The sequence below is a fragment of the Dendrobates tinctorius genome, unplaced genomic scaffold, assembly GCF_039654945.1.
Source record: "Dendrobates tinctorius isolate UK_male_01 unplaced genomic scaffold, ASM3965494v1 ptg000093l, whole genome shotgun sequence".
NCBI classification, from domain to species: Eukaryota; Metazoa; Chordata; class Amphibia; order Anura; family Dendrobatidae; genus Dendrobates; species Dendrobates tinctorius.
The window spans coordinates 589,045-598,644 of record NW_027361761.1 but is presented as its reverse complement, the minus strand read 5'-3'; the positions used below and the strand labels follow the sequence as shown (position 1 = coordinate 598,644).

The 9,600-nt window shown below is 45.7% G+C and overlaps 1 long non-coding RNA gene across 1 annotated transcript; it reads left to right on the top strand.

Annotated features, from left to right (window-relative positions):
- Nucleotides 1–4,084: 4,084 nt before the first annotated feature.
- Nucleotides 4,085–5,498, top strand: LOC141098503 (uncharacterized). The gene is made up of 3 exons (XR_012234265.1): nt 4,085–4,307; nt 5,303–5,361; nt 5,461–5,498. It is a non-coding gene; the product is annotated as an uncharacterized lncRNA (long non-coding RNA).
- Nucleotides 5,499–9,600: the final 4,102 nt, after the last annotated feature.

Genomic DNA, 9,600 nt, shown 5'->3' with positions numbered 1-9,600 from the left:
GGATTTGAAAAAACGGAAGTGTGAAACAGGCCTTAGGCTGACAGTTCCGCCCCGCCCCTTTCTTCCTCCTGCACAGACGAGACCGTACGTCATGACGTCACGTGACGTACGTGTCCGACGTGCAGAGGACGTTGAAAAGACCGCGAGGTGAGGCACAGTCAGATGCGCAGCCCGCCTCAGTCTTACCTCACTCGGCCATAGAGGATCTGAAGACTGAGGAGAGCTGGCTGCTGCAGTGCTGACAACCTGCTCCTGGCTGTGCTGCTTGCTTGATTCTGCCGGGATCCTCTGAGTCCTGCTCCAGGAGGATCCAGGGCAGAAAAACACTTCCTTGGCAATTGCAGACAGGCTGACTGAGTCTGAGACTGACTTGTGACTCATTGCCGCCTGTGACCCGCCGACCTTCATCTCCTGTTATCTCCTGGGCCGTCGCCTCAGCCTGCAATAAAGGGAGTCTGAGGAGAGAGGTACTGTCCATTCCCCCAATGCTGACATGCAGCACAGGGAACGTGAGTGAGTGATCAGTCCTCCTGACTAGTCCTGCCCTGCTGCAGCAGCTGCCTGTGGCAGTGCTCTGTGTGTGCACTGTCTGCTGCCAGCCAGACCTCCTGGTGGCTGCTGAATGACAGAGAGGACTCAGTTTCAGTCTCTCAGACTCATTGAGTGTAAAAAAAAAAAAAAAAGAATCCTAAGTAATTAAATGATTTGTGTACTCAGGTTGGCTTCAGACTTGCTGATGCCTCCGCAGCATTCTGCGGAGGGCATCCGCAATCCCACCGCAGCTCCATCTGTATCAGCTGCGCGTTCCTATTGCCGGCAATGAGTGATTTGTGCGCATGCGGATGCTTGTGCACAAATCACACACTCTCGTCCACGCTGAGAATGTGACATGTCGTGTTCTCGAGAGTATGTGATTTGTGCGCAAGCATCCGCATGCGCACAAATCACTCATTGCCGGCAATGGGAACGTGTGGCTGTCTGCAGCCATCTGCAGACACCGTGCGTCCCATGATACAGATGGGCCTGCGGTTGGCTTGCGGACATCTTGCAGATGCCCTCCACAGAACGCTGTGGAGCGTCTGCAAGTGTGAACCCAGCTTAAAGGCCCCGTTACACGCCGCGATGTTGCTGGAGATCTCATGAACGCGCACATCGCTGCAACATCGCTGAGGAGAAGTCGCTGAAGACTCTCCTGCGATGTTGTGCGCAGAGCTGCGTTCAGTGATCCAGCGATCCTGCGGGCGATTCCGGTAGCTATCTTTATCATGGCACTTCCTCTGCAGAGTTGCCTCTTAGATCGCTATTGCGGTGTGACACGCAGCGATGCGCCAGGTTGCTGGAGTTGATATCGCCAGGATCCCCAACATGCACAGAAACCTGTCAACTCCGACCACCAACTTATCAGGGTTGAAATCGTCCTGTAACACGCAGCGATGCACTGGCAATGTCGCTCAAGCCGTGACGCAGGAGCAATGTCGCCAGCGATATCGCTGTGTGTGACGGATCCTTTACGGCCCTTTCACATCTGAATTTTTTTCGAATTGCGGCAGATTCACCACATCTGCTGCCTAACGGCCGCACTTCCGGCGCACTTGTGCCAAGCCCCATGCATTGTCTATAGGGCTTGCGGTCAGGTGTGGCAAGTTTAATTCTGCCGGATGCGGCAGATCCAGCACTTGCAACAGTGAAGGAAAACTGCTGCTGACCACATTGTTTTTCACGAACGCAAGTGCCTGATCTGCCGCATCTGGCAGAACCGCACTTGCCGCACCCGACCGCAAGCCCCATAGACAATGCATGGGGCTTGCCACATGTGTGCGGCAAGTGCAGCCGTTAGGCAGCAGATGTGGTAAATCTGCTGGATCTGCCGCAATTTGAAAGAATCAATGATGTTAAAGAGGCTTAACTAAGGCTGCTTTCACATCAGCGTTTAGCTGTTGTTTGCGGCCGATCCGGCAGGTGACACCACATGTGCTGGATCGTACGCCTAACTGGGCAGATCCGGCACTTGCGGATGCGAAAAAAAAACGCTGTAAGCTGTGTTTTATTTTCGCGGCCGTAAGTGCCAGATCTGCCGCACCCGACAGAACTGCACTTGCTGCACCAGACCGCAAGCCCCATAGACAACGCATGGGGCTTGCCGCATCTGGGCTGCAAGTCGGCCGTTAGGCGGATGAACTGGCGCCACCTGCTGGAATGGCCACACATAAGCTGATGTGAAAGGCCCCTTAATCAGTGGAGTGGTGAGGGAGGGTGAGGAGACAATACGGGACAGAGGACTGTCTGTCGTGAAACTACATGGGGCAAATGTACCCAATGTAAACTGTGCCCCCCCTCTTGGATAACACAAAAGCATGTGAAATTGCTGTACATGCTGTATCATGTGCCACTCTTAAGTAGCCATCTTCCTTGGATCATGTATGCATGGAGTCCATACATACATACATTAGTCAAGCAAAATATCCACATAGTGGGGCACATTCAGCATGTAGAGGTATTTCACATGTCTATACAAGGATGGAGGGGTAGTGGGTGTGCACGTTGTGTATTTGGTGAGTTTGTAACTTATTATCTGTAAGGTCTTGTGCAGATGTTCAGTATTTGGTCAGTTTGTCCCTCAGTATTTGTAAGGCCTCGTGCACACGCTGAGTATTTGGTGAGTTGTTACCTCAGTATCTGTAAGGCCTCGTGCACACGCTGAGTATTTGGTGAGTTGTTACCTCAGTATCTGTAAGGCCTCGTGCACACGCTGAGTATTTAGTGAGTTGTTACCTCAGTATCTGTAAGGCCTCGTGCACACGCTGAGTATTTGGTGAGTTGTTACCTCAGTATCTGTAAGGCCTCGTGCACACGCTGAGTATTTGGTGAGTTGTTACCTCAGTATCTGTAAGGCCTCGTGCACACGCTGAGTATTTGGTGAGTTGTTACCTCAGTATCTGTAAGGCCTCGTGCACACGCTGAGTATTTAGTGAGTTGTTACCTCAGTATCTGTAAGGCCTCGTGCACACGCTGAGTATTTGGTGAGTTGTTACCTCAGTATCTGTAAGGCCTCGTGCACACGCTGAGTATTTGGTGAGTTGTTACCTCAGTATCTGTAAGGCCTCGTGCACACGCTGAGTATTTAGTGAGTTGTTACCTCAGTATCTGTAAGGCCTCGTGCACACGCTGAGTATTTGGTGAGTTGTTACCTCAGTATCTGTAAGGCCTCGTGCACACGCTGAGTATTTGGTGAGTTGTTACCTCAGTATCTGTAAGGCCTCGTGCACACGCTGAGTATTTAGTGAGTTGTTACCTCAGTATCTGTAAGGCCTCGTGCACACGCTGAGTATTTGGTGAGTTGTTACCTCAGTATCTGTAAGGCCTCGTGCACACGCTGAGTATTTGGTGAGTTGTTACCTCAGTATCTGTAAGGCCTCGTGCACACGCTGAGTATTTAGTGAGTTGTTACCTCAGTATCTGTAAGGCCTCGTGCACACGCTGAGTATTTGGTGAGTTGTTACCTCAGTATCTGTAAGGCCTCGTGCACACGCTGAGTATTTGGTGAGTTGTTACCTCAGTATCTGTAAGGCCTCGTGCACACGCTGAGTATTTGGTGAGTTGTTACCTCAGTATTTGTAAGGCCTCGTGCACACGCTGAGTATTTGGTGAGTTGTTACCTCAGTATTTGTAAGGCCTCATGCACACGCTGATGCTGCATTATAAGACGCAGGCTATTATGCCCTGAATGCTCCTGTACACAGAATAAATAACTTGTAAAAATCTAGCGCCCTGTATTTTAACCTGTTACCAGTCCAAAATTCTTGCTTGCACATTGGTCCACCCAGTGTCACGTCACCCACTCAGCTAAGGTCCACGCCCCCAGGACCTACTGTATAACCAGTCCCAGATACAAAAGGTGTATACTGCTGAGCTAATGTTCCAATTGTATTCCAGACTCTGCAATTCCCTCCTCCACCTGTGACTAGAGAGGCACTGCACCTTCAACTTGGGGTGCAGTACCCCCCTGTGGCGCCTCGCCATAGGGGTTCCACACTTTTGTTAACTGTGCTAATGAGCGCGGCCGCAAAACGCATGCCCACAAAATCGCGGGAAATGCACACTGTGTGAGCGTCGCGTATTGTTTTGTGATGTCTATTTTTTTGAGTCTCTCGTTCTTCCACTAACGTTATCTTTTTGGGGTCTTTTATCTACAGGAACTTTTCTCATGACTTGAATAATGAAGGGAAAGGGGTCAGGAGGCAAGACAAAGAACGAAGCTGCTGGATAAAGACAAAGCTAAAGAGGAACCGAGACCCAGCAACTTTCTAGTAAGTGTATGTCTCATGCCACGTACACACACCAAAGCCATTAGGTGTATACAGATATTAGAAACTTAGGCCAGTTTCAAATCATGATTTCTGAGCTTCCAAGTGTGTCCGTTTCAAATCGGATACACTCAGATCTGAATTCGGCTCCCATGTACCCCTATGGAGATCAGATAGGATGTGTGCCTTTTGGCATCCAATTTTTGCACCATCCGATCCTGTCCGATTTAGTCACGGACACAAAATCGTAGCCTGCTGCGATTTGGTGTCCGTGCCTCAAATTGGACAGCATCGGATCCGTGCCGATCCGACCACCGATAAAATGTGAGCCTATGGACATCCGATCAGAGTTTACCTCAGATCTGATGTCGGCTCCGTGAGCCCTGCCTGTCCGTGTCCTCCCTGTTCTCCTTCCTCCATCTCCTCTATTCTGCTCCCCCCCCGCTATTCTATTCTGTCACCCCGCTACTCTTCCCTGTTCTATTCCCTATCCTGTCCCGTGTTCTCTCCTCCTGGAGGATACATCACCTTCCCGCCGGCTGCGGGGATGCAACTGTCACCATCAGGGGAGAAGAACCTCTGGTGATGTCACAGGGGCGATCAGCTGACCCGTCATGTGATCGGCTCTGTGACATCACCAGAGGTCCTTTAGCCTCGATGGAGACTGTGGCATCCCCGGAGTTGGCGGAAGGTGATGTATCCTCCAGGAGGAGATTTTTTTTTTTTAACACACGGAGGGAGAAAACAGATGACAGGATAGGGAATAGAACAGGGAAGAGGATAAAGGAGAGGAGGGAAGAAGATGGAGAGACAGGGACCACAGGATCCACACGGAACCTGCATAGACTCGGATACAGGTGGCTATTTGCCATCTGAATGCAGGGATCCGTGTGGATCTGTGGCTGTTTGTGGGATCTTGCAAAAACTCAGATCCCCACGGACAGCCACAAAATCGTGATGTGAAACTGGCCTTATAGTTCTTGCTTTATTTCTTTTAGGTATTCAATACTCAAGTACATACCATTGTGCGCTTCCTCTGGAAAGTACCAGCCAAACTGTAAGTTCTTCCCAAAAAACACACACAGGCTGACACAGCATCCATGTTTAGTTTACTAAATGATTCCTTCTCTTACACTGTGTCATCCTATGCCCCTAGATGCATTCTTTACACAAATCGGGTGCTCAGAAAAGAAACGAGCTGCGACAGAGAACTCAACAAATGCACGAAGAGATTTCCAAATTTCCTAAGTTAGAGACTTTCTTTAAAAGGAAATCTACAGAATCTGACGAGCCAAGTCAAATTGATGTAAATAACAACAGCTGTGATAAATATACATCTCCGACTCCATGTCACTCATCTGATGACACAAATTCTTTAATTGCATTGCCCCAAAAACCTGATGGAGAGACAGAAAATGTAATGGATGAAATTGAGCATGCTCAGGAAGGGGTGGAGGATGTTTCAGAGTGTGCATCAGATATTGGGCTGTGGGGTGAACACATTTCAAAAGAAATGCAAGAATATTGTATTGCTAAAGGAGCTACTTTTTTCCAAAATTCTGAGGCAGACTTGCACAACTCTGCTGTGCTTACCACTGGTAACCATCATAGGTACTGTAATAAAAAATGCTTCACACATGGAAACCCCAAAACTAATGAAATTTCATCACGAAATTGGCTATGCTATTCACCATCTCAAGGCAAATTGTTCTGTTTTCCATGTAAACTGTTTTCTAGCAGGCGTTGTGCATTTACATATGGTTTTAATGATTGGAAACATGGTGAGGACAGGCTAGTTAGGCATGAATGTAGTGAGATCCACAAACAAGCTGTCCTGTCAGTAGTGAGCAGACAACAGACAACATCTCGGTTAGACAGTCAGGTGCTTTTGCAAATGGAAAGCGAAAAAATATACTGGTGTAAAGTGTTAAAGAGATCCCTTTCAGTTATAATGTTCCTTGCTGAAAGAGGGCTTCCTTTTAGGGGGAAAAATGAAACAATTGGTTCTTCTCACAATGGGAACTATCTTGGGTTCATGGAAGTAATGGCGAATGTGGATGAATTCCTAGATGAACATATAAAGCTACATACAAATAAAGGCAGGGGGCATACATCTTACTTGTCTTCGACTGTGTGTGAGGAACTGATACAGATTTTAGGAACCAATGTCCTCTCACTTATTGTGCAGGAATTGAAGAAAGCTACATTTTTTTCACTGTCTGTGGATTCTACACCAGATGTTTCTCACTGTGACCAACTAACATTTATTGTCCGTTATGTTTTGCCTTCTGGACCTGTTGAAAGATTTTTAGAATTTATTTCTGTTATTGATCACACTGGCCAACAAATAGCAGAGTTGATTGTTGGTATTCTATCTAAAAATGATATCAATATTAAAGATTGCCGTGGCCAGTCCTATGATAATGCTGCCAATATGAGTGGAAAATACAATGGGGTCCAAACACATGTCAGGAATGTATGTCCTTATGCCACATTCATTCCTTGTGCGGCCCATTCCCTTAACCTGGTAGGGAAAAATTGTGCTGAAAGTATTCCAGAAATTTTCAGATTTTTCAATGTTTTGGAACACCTTTATGTCTTTTTTTCGTCATCTACTGGGAGATGGAGAGTGCTGGTAGACAAATTAAAACCCCTTGGGCTACCAGTTGTAAAACAGCTTTCTGCCACAAGGTGGTCCGCAAGATATGAGGCAGTTTTGGCTTTGTACAAAGGTTACGAGCCAATATGTAATCTTTTACACAGCATGATTACAGATCCAGACTTCAGTTCATGTAAAAATGAGGCAGAGGCTTTGGGTGAGAAGTTAAGTGAACTTGATTCAACCTTTATTCTCGTGGTATGGCATGCAATTTTGGATCGGTTTCATAAAACCAATTTGTCCCTTCCAGAGGCAGGTTTAAATTTAAATACTGTTGTGGCTTTACTTCAGTCTTTGTTAGACTTTGTCAAGAGTCTGAGAGAAGAGTTTGATAAATATGAAAATGAGGCTGTCAACATTTGTGGCCATAATATGTATAATTCTTCGGTACATCGATTTCGGAAGAGAAATCGTCAGTATGATGATGGTAACTCCGAAGCAATTGTGTTATCCCCAAGGGATAAATTCAAAACTGAAGTTTTTTTTGGTCTCATAGACAATCTAATGAGTGGCCTGTGCCAATGTCTTGGAGCATATTCAGATGTTTGCTCCAAATTTGGCTTTTTGTCTAATTTGTCAAAACTTTCTCCATTGGAGATTAAAGAGGCTGGAAGCAATCTTGTTTGTTCATATCCTGAAGACCTAATGCCTGGTGCAACCGAAACAGAGCTAGTTCAGTTTTCAAAATTTTTATCCACCTCCTTTATAAGAGAGAAGACAGGAAAAAACGAATTGTCTGAACTGAATTTGTTCCTACTTCTACATGAACATAATTTAACTCAGACATTTTGTAACACTGAAATTATACTCAGGATATATTTGAGTATGATGGTGTCAAACTGTACTGGCGAAAGGTCTTTTTCCAAACTCAAAAGAATAAAAAATGAGCTAAGGAGCCAAATGGGCCAAGAGCGGTTAAACCATCTTTCTCTTTTAAGCATTGAATGCAAACTTTTGAAAACCCTTGACGTATCCAAAATAATTGATGAATACAGCGCAAAGAAATGCAGGAAAAAATTGTGTTAATTTAGGCTAAAAAAAGGCTTATTGAGGGTTTTACATTCCGATGACACATAAATTAAAAGCGTTATGTTACCCAAAGCAGGAAGAGATGATTATAATGCATATAGAAATAAGGAGGGAGGGGGAATGTTTACTGTGGGAAAAGCATCCTGATAATATATTTGAATACTGACTTTCATCAGACTTTGTGAATTACTTTTACTTGTATCAAAGACTTTATCTAGTGTTTGGTATATGGTATTTTGTGTACTGTATTACACCATGTTCCAAATTATTATGCAAATGTTCTTTTTCTCTGATTTTCCTAAATGGTCGTTGCAAATGACAGTCAGTGTAATAACAGTCACTTAATATATACCATCAATGGATTTCATTGACAAAAAAACCCCCCCTATGACACTGAAAAAGAACACTTGCATAATAATTTGGAACATGGCGTAGTACTGATGTACCTGAAACTAATGGTGCTGTGCTTGATTTTAGATATTTTCAGAGGATACTTGAATATATAGTTTCTGGTAAATGTGTGTGTATAAGTAATATTTATATAAGTTATGCATTTGACACTTTTGTCATTGATATGACTGTATTGTAATAGGAATGTGACAATTTCAATGTATTTTCCACTGTTTAAGTTGCACTTTTGATGAGAAACCTGTGAAAATTGTCAATCTTGTTTACAGATTAAAATTGGACTGTTCAATACTATGGCTTAAATTTTTTATTTTTTTTCTCTTCCTAAATTAAGGGTAAATTAACTAGATCAATGGATGTTTGACAGGTTATAGCTTCACTCAGCAACAATTTTTCTGGAATAATCTATTTCAGGTATATCGTGACCCCGTCACATGACGAGGGGGGCCCACAGAGTCTGAACTGTCCCGGGCCCTGGCTACCCTTAATCCACCCCTGCATACCACCAGAAGCAGCATCTCTCCCTCCCAGCCCTGTGGAGGCTGAAGCAGAAACTCTGGATAATGATCCATCTACAGAACTGCGCTTTCAGGTCCAAGAGCTGGCCAAAAGTATGGCTGCACTTGCTAAAACTGTGCAGTCCATGCAGGTGTCATCCAAGGAGAAGATCCAGCTGGCCTCCAGTCCAGAGGATGTCCCGTGGCTACGGAAGAAGAGGATCCCGCCATGACGAGGGAGAGACAACGATCGCTATGACCAGAATGGACGTCCCATCTGCCGCCGCTGCAGCAAAGCAGGCCACATTGAAAGATTCTGCCACACTGGGGCAGAGGGCCAACCCCCAGGAGTAGGACCACAAGGCCCAAAGAACTGGCAAGCCAAGTATGTTGGAGGGCGACCGGTCCTCCCAGAGGTGATTGACGGCATCCCCATGAACGCTTTGCTGGACACTGGCTCTCAGGTGACAACTATGCCATATATCCTTTACAAGCGGTATTGAGCTGACTCTGAACTTACTCGTGGCCCAAGTGATGAACTGACAGTAGTTGCCAGCAATGGTCAGTCTTTGCCGCAAGTAGGATGTAAAGAGATTACCATTAAAGTGTGGCGAGTAGAGTTAACATCTCAAGGTCTGATAGTTGTAGACATTGATCGACGACAATCTAACCCAATGATGACCCTAGGTACTAATGTGATTGA